Consider the following 12,666-nt stretch of genomic DNA (forward strand, 5'->3'; position numbering starts at 1 on the left):
TAGAGAGAAGGTGGTACAGCTGAGAATAGGCGCTGCAGGCTTCGGAGTATCAGAGTCTCTTCTTCTTCTTCTTCTTCTTCTTCTTCTTCTTCTTCTTCTTCTTCTTCTTCTTCTTCTTCTTCTTCTTCTTCTTCTTCTTCCTCTTCTTCTTTTTTTTCCTTTTTTGAGACAGAGTCTCACTCCATCACCCAGGCTGGAGTGCAGTGGCACTATCTCAGCTCACTGCAACCTCTGCCTCCCAGGTTCAAGAGATTCTCCTGCCTTAGCCTCCTGAGTAGCTGGGATTGCAGGCGCCCACCACCACACCAGGATAATTTTTCTGTTTCTAGTAGAGATGGGGTTTCACCATGTTGCCCGGGCTAGTCTCGTACTCCTGACCTCAGATGATCCACCTACCTCGGCCTCCCAAAGTTCTGGGATTATAGGTGTGAGCCACCACACGGGGCCTCGAGTTGCTTCTTTGTCACTCAACTTGCTTTGCCTTAAGCATTTGCTCCAGCCTGAGCCTATATGTTCATTTCCATGCGACACAGGAGCACCACTGTGCACGACCAACCTTTTGGCTGTGTGGGTCGGACTGTACTTAGTCCACAGTGGGTGTCTCAGGTCTACTGGTAACTTGGCTGCCCATGATCAAGAGCTTAATCTCAGCTGGGCACAATGGCTCATGCCTGTAATCCCAGCACTTTGGGAGGCTAAGGTGAGGACATCACTTGAGGTCAGAAGTTCAAGACCAGCCTGGCCAACATGGTGAAATCCCATCTCTACTAAAAACACAAAAATTAGCCGGCATGGTGTCGGGCACCTGTAATCCCAGCTACTTGGAAGGCTGAGGTAGGAGAATTGCTTGAACCAGGGAGTTGGAGGTTGCAGTGAGCTGAGATCACGCCACTGCACTCCAGCCTGGGAAACAGAGCAAGGCTTTGTCTGAAAATAAAAAAAAAAAAAAAAAAGCATTCAATCTCTATGGAAGCCCAGGAGCAAGTCAAAGGTGGTTTTTCAATGACACCCAAGCGGAGAGCGGTTCTCCACAAAGGAGGGCAGCACCTCACTCCAAAATGTGAACGGTCTACACTGTGATCCACCTGGGAGGGGGTGCCAAAAGCTTGAAACAGCCCACCAGTGAAGTGCCCCTGACACCGCAGACACCACTGCATCTGCTGGGTCATATGGCCCAAGAGGCAGAGCCACTGGCGCGGCAGCCTGAATCTGCTGAGCAGCCGTCTTTTGTTCTGGGTCTCACTCAAAATTGGCAGATTTTCACATTACTCAGTAAATGAGTCAGAATAGCACGCCCCAGTGAAGCACAGTCATACCTCACTTAACCAAAGGGATATGTTCTAAGAAACGCATCATTAAACAATTGCGTTGTTGTGCAAATATCATAGAGTGCACTCATACAAACGTAAATGGTGCAGCCTACTACACACCGGAGCGAGGTGGTATGGTCTATTGCTCCTAGGTTACAGACCTGTACTGCATGTGACTGTACTGACCACTACAGGCAATTGTAACAAAATGTAAGTCTGTGTGTATCTAAACACAGAAAAGGTACAGTAAAAATACAGTATAAAAAATAAAAACTGGCCAGGCGAGATGGCTCACGCTTGTAAATCCCAGCACTTTGGGAGGTTGAGGCAGGTGGATCACCTGAGATCAGGAGTCTGAGACCAGCCTGGCCAACTCGGCGAAACCCCACCTCTGTTAAAAATACAAAAATTAGCCGAGCCTGGTGGTACGTGCCTGCAGTCCCAGCTACTCGGGAGGCTGAGACAGGAGAATCACTTGAACCCAGGAGGCGGAGGTTGCAGTGAGCCAAGATCACACTGCTGCATTCCAGCCTGGGCAATGACAGAACGAGACTCTATCTCAAAATAAATAAATAAATAAATAAATAAATAAATAAATAAATAAATAAAATAAAATAAAAACTAGTCCACCTGTCTAGAGCACTTACCATGAGTGGAGCTTGCAGGTCTGAAAGTTGCCCTGAATGAGTGAATGGGAAGGCCTAGGACATTACCGCACACTACTGTAGACTTTATACACACCCAACGCTTAGGCCACACTAAATTTATTTTAAAATGCTTTTTTCCTTCAATAATAAACCAGGCTTAGCTTACTATAACTCTTTAAATTTGTAAACACTTTAGTCGCTTTTAACTTCTTGACTCTTTAGTACTAACACTTAGCTTGAAACACAAACATTGTACAGCTGTACAAAAATATTTTTTCTTTACATCCTTTTTCTATAAGCTTTTTTCTATTAAATTTTTTTTCCTACTTTTTAAACTTTTTTCTTAAAAACAAAAACCCAAACACACACATGAGCCTAGGCCTGCCCAGGGTCAGGATCATCAGTATCACTGCCTTCCACCTCCGCAGCTTTTCCCCCGGAAGGTCTTCAGGGGCAGTAACAGGCATGGAGCTGCCAGCTCCTACAACAGTGCCTTCTTCTGGATGCCTCCTGAAGGACCTGCCTGAGGATGTTTCACCGTTCACTTTGTTTTTTCGTTTGTTTGTTTCTGTGTTTTTTTGAGATGGAGGCTCGCTCTGTCGCCAAGGCTTGAGTGCAATGGTGCGATCTCGGCTCATTGCAACCTCCGTCTCCTGGGTTCAAGCAATCCTCCTGCCTCAGCCTCCCAAGTAGCTGGGACTACAGGCGCACACCACCATGCCTGGCTAATTTTTTGTATTTTTAGTAAAGACGGGGTTTCACCCTGTTGGCCAGGCTGGTCTCGAGCTCTTGACCTCATGATCCTCTCGCCTTGGCCTCCCAAAGTGCTGGGATTACAGGCATGAGCCACCCTGCCTGGCCCCACTTTTTTTATAAGTAAAAGTAGTACACTCTAAATGATTAAAGGTATAATAGAACCAGGTGCGGTGGCTCACGCCTGTAATCCCAGCACTTTGGGAGGCCAAGGCGAGAGGATCATGAGGTCAAGAGTTCGAGATCAGCCTGGCCAACAGGGTGAAACCCCGTCTTTACTAAAAATACAAAAAATTAGCCGGGCGTGTTGACGATCACCTGTAATCCTAGCTACTCGAGAGGCTGAGGCAGGAGAATTGCTTGAACCTGGGAGGTGGAGGTTGCAGTGAGCCAAGATCGCTGAACTGTGCTCCAGCTGGGGTGACAGAGCAAGACTCCGTCTCAGGAAAAAGAAATAAATAAATAAAAATAAAATTAAAAAATTAAAGTATAATAGAGTAAATGCATAAACCTGTAACATAGTTATTTATTCTCATTATCAAGTATTTTGTACCATCCATAGCTGCATTTGGTAGATTGATAGAACTGGTGGTGCAGTAGGTTTGTTTACACCAGCACCATCACACAAACATGCGAGTAATGCATTACACCACGACATCATCACAACAGCTATGACGTCACTAGGCAAGAGAACATTTCTTCTCCATTCTAATCTTATGGAACCACCTTCATATGCACAGTCTGTGACTGACCGAGACATCCTCATGCGATGCATGACTATGTATATGCTGCCTCCGAAATCCAGAGAGCTGCACTGGAAGCTGTGTCTCTTTCACGCCGATAGGAGATACCAGATGAAGCAACTTTCCTTTCACCTTGGAAAGAATCTTTCAACATGCTCCAAAACTACTGGAGTCCTAGAATTTTCACTAAGCTGGAAAGTCCCCGAAGTTTTGTGAGATTTATTTCCCACCCTCTGGCATGCAAGTGTCTTACCAATGCGTCCTGCTAACCAGGTCCAGTCGGCGGAATAACTTCAAAATAATGAAGCAGTGCGATGCGCTTGTAAAGGAAAGACAATCAAAGTTCCTGGGGGTAGATTATGCCGTAGAGTTGGAGAGATGGTTTACCCCTCTGGTAGGATGGTGATGATGAGCTGCTGGCCTTACCAACAATACGATTGGGAAGCAAACTTATTTTGCTGCTCTTCACTAGCAGGTATAGAGAAAAAGAGACACCCACCAACTCAACGGCAGCATTCCCCGTGTCTGATGATGTGTTGATTCGCTCCAGCAACGGAACCACATCTGGAACAGCAGTTGCAAATTGGAATTGTCATCTGATTAAATTTATAATAATTTACTCTAATTTCTCTAAGATCCATCTGTTTTCTACTTAGGCCAAATAGGTGGGTTGGATGAAGATATTATAGGAATCACCACCCTTTCATTTTTCAAGTTCCTTGATGAGGGCACTAATCTCTGCCATCCCTCCAAGAATACAGTATTACTTCTCGTGTACTATTTTCATAGGTCGAGCAGTTCTAGTAGCTTCTTCCATTTGGCCTTTGCTATCATAATAGCCCCCTCTCCATGGGTCAGAGAATCAGTGTGAAGATTCTGCCAGCTGTTGAGTGTGTCCATCCTGATTTTGAGTTCTAGAACTGGGGTGGGTTTAGGGACCCGCCAGGCCCATGGTGAGACAGATTTGAATAAAACTCCATTGATCACTCCATTGATGACTTCCAAAGCCCCTTTTCTGACTGATGGACCACAGCGATGCTTTAGGTCTTCAGAAATCAGTGTAATTCAGAGCCAGTATCTAATAATCCCTGAAAAGTCTGATAAAGTGAAGGCCAAGCGCGGTGGCTCATGCCTCTCAGCACTTCGGGAGGCCGAGGCGGCGGGCGGATCACGAGGTCAGGAGATCGAGACCATCCTGGCTAACACAGTGAAACCCCATCTCTGCTAAAAATACAAAACGTTAGCCGGGCATGGTGGCAGGCGCCTGTAGTCCCAGCTAGTCGGGAGGCTGAGGCAGGAGAATGGCACGGACCTGGAAGGTGGAGCTTACAGTGAGCCAAGATTGTACCACTGCACTCCAGCCTGGGTGACAGAGCGAGACTCTGTCTCAAAATAAATAAATAAATAAATAAATAAATAAATAAATAAATAAATAAAATAAAATAAAAAATAAAGTGCTGGCCGGGCGCGGTGGCTCAAGCCTGTAATCCCAGCACTTTGGGAGGCCGAGACAGGTAGATCACGAGGTCAGGAGATCGAGACCATCCTGGCTAACACGGTGAAACCCCATCTCTACTAAAAAATACAAAAAAAAAACTAGCCGGGCGAGGTGGCGGGCGCCTGTAGTGCCAGCTACTCGGGAGGCTGAGGCCGGAGAATGGCGTGAACCCGGGAGGCGGAGCTTGCAGTGAGCTGAGATCCGGCCACTGCACTCCAGCCTGGGCGACAGAGTGAGATTCTGTCTCAAAAAAAAAAAAAAAATTAAAAAATTAAAAATAAAAAAAATAAAGTGCTAACTGCAGTGCCTTAGCATTAAAAAAAAATACTGGGGCCAGGTGCAGTGGCTCGCGGTTGAAATCCCAGCACTTTGGGAGGCCAAGGCAGGTGGATTGCTTGAGCCCACAAGCTTAAGACCAGCTTGGACGATATAGTGAAACCCTGTCTCTACAAAAAATACAAAAATTAGCCATGTGTAGTGGCTCACACCTGTAGTCCCAGGTCCTGGGGAGACTGAGGTGAGGAGGATCACTTGAGCCTGAGAAGTGGAGGTTGCAGTGAGCTGTGATGGTGCCATTGTCCTCCAGCCTGGGGGACAGAGTCAGATCTCATCTCAAAATAAAACAAAACAAAATTGGGTGTTGTTATGATTGATATTAATTGCAGCAAAGGGTTTTGATTCCATCCTTATCTTCAACTTGGCAAAGTGACATCTTAACTCCACTAGGCAGGGGAAGGGGGGCATTCGGAGTAGAGTGGGTTATTCCACAATGAGTGGATGGGTGGAAAAGGAGGTACTCACAGAAGTTCCACCCTGAAGTGACCAAGGATGGAACCTCATTCTCCTGGGATTCTTACTGATGACCTGCAGGAAGTGATGCTGCCTGAGATGGTCTATTTCCCTGAAGCTCCCGGCGAAGCACCATTGCTAATTCTAAGAAAATTTGGAATAAATTATGTTTAAAAATCAGAAGGCAGCATCAGGTAGTGGAGAGAGAATTGGCATGTACCCTCTGGAGGTCTGGACACAGGGCTCAGCCCTACCACTCCTAACCAGGTGAGCATGAACATGTGTTTCACTTTTCTGAGCCTCAATTTCATCATCGGGAACAGAAGACAATATTATTCACCCTGTAGGTTGTTGAATGAACTGCCTGAGATTATGCATTTGGAGTACTTGGCACAGAGCCTGACACAGTTGTGTACTGTTATTCTTAACGGCTCCACTTCTGCCCTTTCACCAACCTTACACCAGAGTTTTGCAACCCGGGCATTATTGACATTTGGGACCAAATGATACTTTGTTGCAGAGACGTCCTGTGCTTTGCAGGCTGGTTAGCAGCATCCCTGTCCTCTATCCTTTGGATGCCACCCAGTTTTGACAATGAAAAATGTCTCCAAGGCAGGGCGTGGAGGCTCATGCCTGTAATCCCAGCACTTTGGGAGGCCAAGATGGGCAGATCACTTGAGGTCAGGAGTTCGAGACCAGCCTGGCCAACATGGCAAAACCCCATCTCTACTAAAAATACAAAAATTAGCCGGGTGTGATGGCATGCACCTGTAATCCTAGCTACTTGAAAGGCCGAGGCAGGAGAATCACTCAAACCTAGGAGGTGGAGGTTGCAGTGAGCCGAGATCGTGCCACGCCACTCCAGCCTGGGTGACAGAGTGAGTCTCTGATTCCGTGTCATGGAGTTTTTGACTCCGTGTCATGGAGTTTTTTACTCTATGTCAAAAAAAGGAAAAAGAAAAGAAAAATGTCCCAGACATTGCCAGATGTCTCCTGGGGGGAAAAATTATCCTCAGTTAGGAAGCTTAGGCTGGTCATTCTTTTGGTCTCGGTTTCTGCATTTGTAAATAAGTAGCTGAAGCAGCGGATCTAGATGCCTTCAAAAGCTATCATTCTTGCATTCCTTCATTTATCCCCTCATTCCTAGAAAACCAATGTTAAGTATTGACTCTGTATCAGTCCTGAGACACACAATTTTTTTTTAGCTCTCTGTTTTAATATCCGATGGTGCAAGCTGCCCCTTCATTACTTTTTTTCCTTGCCTGTTCTCGCTATCTTATTTTTTCAGATAAACTTCAGAATTCTATTGTCTAAGGACCTAATGCAAATAGATAACATTAAAATTTTATAAATTAATGTTGGGGATAATTGACAAGTTTATAATAGTAAGTTCTAATTACTCAAATCCTTATTTTTTAGCAATGAGTTGCTATTGGTATTTAGGTTTGTGTAGGTAGCATGCGTATCCTACTAACTGACTTCTCGTATTGTTCTTTCAGGTCATTCTCTTGAGGTTTTTGGTAGACAATCATCATCATCATTTAATCTCCTTTCCATGTTTTGCTTTTTCTTGTCTTATTACATGGGCTAGAAGTCCTAGAGCAACACTGGTACTCATTGCTCTCCATGACTACTCCTTTGCAGGTGAGGAAGCAAATATGAAGATATTATGGGCCCAAGGGACAGAGCCAACATGTAAAGCCAGTGCCCTTAACTGCTGTATAACCCATGGCCTTACTTACCTTTAGGTTTTACTGACTAATAGGATAGTAAACGTTAGTTTAAGACAGATGCCCTTTCTGACCCTTAAGGAGATATATACTTTTTTCCTAGTTTGCTGGGATTTGTTTTGATTTTATCAGATTCCCTCTGGCACCTATTGCATTGGTATCATGTAGTTTTTTTCCTGTGACCTGTGCTCGAGTTGAAATTTGGTCAACTCCAGTGTTTGCATCTTTGTCATGGCCACGGCGCCCCAGTGACCACAGCCGGATGCACTTCTGGGTGCAGCTGAGCCACCAGCCAGTCTGAGTGAGCTGGGACCTTCATGTCTCCTCCCCAGCTGTGAGTCGGGACTGGGCCCTCTCCTTCCTGTGAACAGGATATGTGGGATTCACTGAATGAGGGTCTTGGCTGGGTGACGTGGGGAGCCAATATTTTCTTCTTCCTCAGCTGTGGGAGAGAGTCACTGAAGAAAGAAAGCCACAGGGCCTAAGACCCAAAGCGTATCACCTGCAGTGTGGATTGACAGGCACTCCCAGGCCCAGGGGCCCAGTTAGTTGAGCTCCTGCCTTAAGCTGCCCAGCTGTTAGCCTGTGTCAGGGGTCTGAATGGGTCCTGACCACGTAGGCTCCCATAGAGCCCCCCTCTCTGTCTTATCCCCAGTTTCCGCATCCCCTCCCCACTCCCTCCTTCTCAGCTCTCCTTCAGGAACCTTCCATGCACCTGCTCCAGGTGCTGCATGGGGCCTCTTCCTCTATGTGGAGTTCACTGGGGACTTTTCTGCTGCTGCTCCCTAGTCCAGGGCACTGTGCAAAGGCCCCTCACAGCAGTAATCCCTCAAACCCCAAGCTCACCCTCTGCCTCTGGACCATCCCCACCCCTGGGCTCTTCTTGGCCACTGGGCCTGTAATCAGGGTTTCTTCTCCCAAGTCCAAGACTGGCTCCAGGGTTGTCTAGTAGGGACTCTAGGTGACCATCACTGTCCCCTCCTTCTACGACCACTCCAGGCTCAACACAACTACTGCATTTCCTAATGTTAAATTAAACCTGCTTTCCTAGAAAATGCTACACATGACCACACATTTAAAAAAGAATACCTGGCTGCAGGCCGGGCGCGGTGGCTCACACCTGCAATCTCAGCACTTTGGGAGGCTGAGGCAGGCAGATCACCTGAGGTCAGGAGTTCGAGACCAGCTTGGGCAACATGGTGAAACCCCATCTCTACTGGAAATACAAAAATTAGCTGGGCTTGGTGGCGCCCAGCTGAGGCACAAGAATCTCTTGAACCCAGGAGGTGGAGGTTGCAGTGAGCCGATATCACCCCACTGCACTCCAGCCTGGATGACAAAGTGAGACTCTGTCTCAAAACAAAACAAAACAAAACAAACCCACAAACAAATACACAAAAAAGGTGGCTGCCTTGCTGTGCTGTTATTTCACTGGAAATTTTGTTTCTCTATTCAGGGGTGAGGACAGTGACTTCTTTTCAAGTTTTGTGACCTTTGTCAGGTTTCAGCCAGGGGGTTCTCCTAGCTCTGGAAATGAAATTGGAAGGCCTTCCTCTTTTCCTTTTGTCTGCTGTGGAACAGTTCCTCTAGCCTGACCCTTCCCCCTTCCCTCAAAGGGTCAAATGTGGCCTCCAAACCAGGTTGGCCTTGCCTGCCATGGGGTCTTCCCCCAGGGGATCACTCTGTTCCCGCTGGCTGCGTTGAGGAATTTGGAGGATTAATATTTTCCTAGAAAACTCACCCCTTTCATCAATGTTTCTGCATTTATTAACTCGGGAACCTTCAGTGTGGTCATGTTATTTCCCTAGAGGTTTCAGGACAGCATCCGTGTCTGGCGTTTAGCCCCTGCCTGTCCGTCTTGTGGGCTCTGCCGCATTGAGGGTGGGAGGCAGGTATGGAGTCGGCGCCCTGGGTGGGTGAGGGTAGGTGGGTGAGATCGAGGGATACGGGGCAGGCTGCCTAAGTGGCAACTCCAGATGGCACATTATGACTCAAACAGGCTGATTTTTCTGAAACAGGAGGTGGGCCAGGAAGCCCCCACTTTGAGAAATGCAGTTCGGATGAATTTCAATGTCCAGTGTTCATCCAGGAGGGGACGAACCTTTCGGATCCCGGGATGAGACTTGGTCTTCATCAGTCCTAATTTTGGGGGCCAGGAAGTGTTTTGGGTCATACCTCCTGGTTCCTAATTCAGGGTTTTAGAGCCAGAGAGGACCTTGGGTGGGGAGACCAGAGGGACACTGAGGGGCACAGTGGGCCTGAGCCCCAGCTATGAGGGCAGAGGGCAGAAGGAGATGGGGAGGAGGCAGGACCATGGCCGCTATGGTGGCCAAGGAGGGAGGCGGGTGTCAGGGGAGCCCAGGACCTAGGGTTGGAGAGCTGGAGGGGGTGGCAGCACCCTGGCCAGGGAGAGTCTGAGAGAGGAAGGATGGGCCCTGGGGAAGTGGAGAGGGGACCCAAACCCTGGGCTGCCTCCCAGGCCACTAGGGTCAAGGAATGAGACCTGGGCTCCTCTGTCCTGGGTTCAGCTGGCCGCTCTGGCTCTGGCATTCTGGGACTGGAATTCTGAGCTGAGCACACTCACGCTGGGAGGGATGTACATGGCCTGCCTGAGGAGCCCAGGGAAGCCCATCCAGCTGCCATGGGAAGTTTTGAAAGGCTGCAAGGCCCCTCACTAAGTAGCACGTAGACTATGTCCTAGCCCCTCTCCTGGGCGAGTGCCCCTTCACTAAGCCCCGGAAGGCCCCACACCAGCGTGGGGCACTTGGACTCCCCTCTGAGTTCTGCGCTGGACCTTGGTGCATGGGGAGAACTGGCCCTGAGCATGGTCACTCTCATGCTCCCATATGGAACCCCCTCCCCTGCACCTGTCACCTTCATGACCCAGCTCCCTCCAGGCCACCCACAAAGAGCCGCCTCGGGAAACAGACAGGCACAAGGCCCATGTGGGCCTTGGAGGTCATCTCAGGACCCTCTGAACCAGAAACTCCCAGGTTCCAAGAGTATGGTCTAGAAGGGGTGTGCACAGACCTGGGCGGGCTCACCCTTTAGCCCTGAGGCCTCCTGGCCACATGAGAGGGGCTGGGTGTTAGGCCGAAGCAGAGCCCTGGAAAGCATGAGCCCTGCCCGCCCTGCCCGCCCTGCCCGCCATGCCCGCCCTGCCCGGAGCCTGAGGCCCCTATGGGAGGGGACCAGCGTAGCCCGGCACACGCGAAATCAACGACACAGACACAAGACTAGCCCTTGTTGTTTATTTTTCAATAAACAAGGTTTTTTTGCATGTCTGGACCGGTAGTAAACGGGAAAGCTAAAAAGAGCGACAAGGACATTTTTTTAAACATTTTGGTGACAAAATTGACACTCCTCCTCCTCCTGTCCTAATTTGGGACCGAATTAGTGATTATGTCTTGGGTCGCTGTTTTGAGCTTTTCCGTTGGTTTTGCAAACTACATACTACACCAGACACACACAAGGTGTGGCCGGGCAGTCAAGGATCCCGACACTCTCAGCAGAATCTGGTGGCCATAGAACATGGAATGGCCATTTCTGCATGACGTGAAGACCGTGGCGAGGCTGCTGATGCTGCTCCTGTGGCACGGAGGGGGGGTAGTGCGAGTGGTGGGCACTGTGGAATTTGGGAGGGACGGCCTCATCGTGTGCTGGTAATAATTTGTTGCGTGGGAAGGTAAGATGGTGGCCCTTCTCCAAGGGAGGTGTCTGCTCAGGACCCTCCACTCCCACGGTATGTGACCAGCACCGCGCTGGGCTCCCTGGGGACAGCTGTGTGTCCGCCCCCCTCCAGACTGCCCCCTCGTCCTGCCTGCCCCGCAGCTCCCGCACACTGCCTAGTGCTCCGCAGGTGCCTGGAAATGCTTCCTGATCAGATGAGTTGCGGACGGTGAGCAAATGAATGAATGGGGAGTTGGTCAAGGATACCTCGACCGTGGGACGTCTTTTTCTTGTTATTAGGGGAACATGGCTGTTCTCTACAGCATCAAGATCGAAAACATAGAGAATTTGATCGTCTCACCAATCTTAGAATTTTGTATTTGGGGAAACTGAGGAACAGAATCGTTAGCAGACTCAGTCCAGGTCTCACGCTGAGAGAGGCCAGGCGGGGTACCAGACGCCCGCCTGACACATGCCAACAATTCTTTTTTTTTGTCTTTTAAATTTTTTTATTTCTTAAAACGAACTCAAAATGAGATGAGATGGTGACTTGAATGACTTCGTTGGGGAGGAAGACGGACTTGGGGCGGTTGTCAGAGATTGGGGCAGAGGATCCAGGGGTTTGGGGTGAGGGAAGGGAGGGGAAGGGTGGGGGTGATAGAAACGGAGGGCTGGGGGGGATCAGAAGGGAAGGATGAGGGGGATCGGAGGGGAAGGGTAGGGGTGATAGGAAAGGAGGGGTGGGCTAACAGGAGGGGAAGGATGGGGGGACAGGAGGGGTGGTGGGGACGGGAGCTGGAGGGGAAGGGGAAGGGGCTTGGCAGTGATGACAGTGGTCAGGAGGTTACTGGGTTTTAGGGGTGAGGCTGGGAGGGGCTGGAGACTCAGGGCTGAAGGCAGGGAGGGGTCTGGCGGGGACAGAGGCGGGTAGGAGGGACTCTGCAGAGTGCAGATGACTTAAGTGGTGAGGGTAGGGCGGGGCTTGGAATCAGGATGACAAAGGACGGGGTGTGAAGAGACCAATGGTTTGGTGGGGGGGAGTGGGGTGTTGGGAGTTTGGGCAGATGCTGGTCAGGCTTTGAGTCAGGATGAGAGGGCTTGGGCGGTGGTTGGAGGACGATGAGGCGATGAGGTCGATATCGTGTCATGACGATGGCGCAGGTGACCAATGGGTGGGTGACTGTGAGTTGTGTGCGGGTGACTGATGTGACTGACTGCAGATGACGAAGGTGATGATGACAGAAATAAACACCTGGAGCAAGGTAAACACGGCAGGCAACGCTCACAAAAGCTAAGAGTCTAGATTCTTATCTAAATCATCTAAGAAGCAAAATATTCCTATCTGGTACCCAAGGGCTGTTTAGCTGCCCAACCTCAAAAGCTGAAAAGCTAAACAGAGCTCTGTCCCATTTCTTTCTATTTTTGCACAAAAAATAGATACTCTTTGTTTAAAAAAAAAAGTCAAATACAAAATTCAGAAGCTGGCTAGGTCTTTTGAGATCTGAGAATTATTAACTCAGCAACACA

General features: G+C 49.0%; 1 protein-coding gene across 1 annotated transcript in view; it reads right to left on the reverse strand.

The window, feature by feature from the left end:
- The window catches only part of LOC126958450 (uncharacterized), a 247,835-nt gene that overhangs the window by 114,322 nt on the left and 120,847 nt on the right, over nt 1-12,666 (reverse strand). The window lies entirely within an intron of this gene.

The sequence above is a fragment of the Macaca thibetana genome, chromosome 7, assembly GCF_024542745.1.
Source record: "Macaca thibetana thibetana isolate TM-01 chromosome 7, ASM2454274v1, whole genome shotgun sequence".
In the NCBI taxonomy this organism is placed as follows: domain Eukaryota; kingdom Metazoa; phylum Chordata; class Mammalia; order Primates; family Cercopithecidae; genus Macaca; species Macaca thibetana.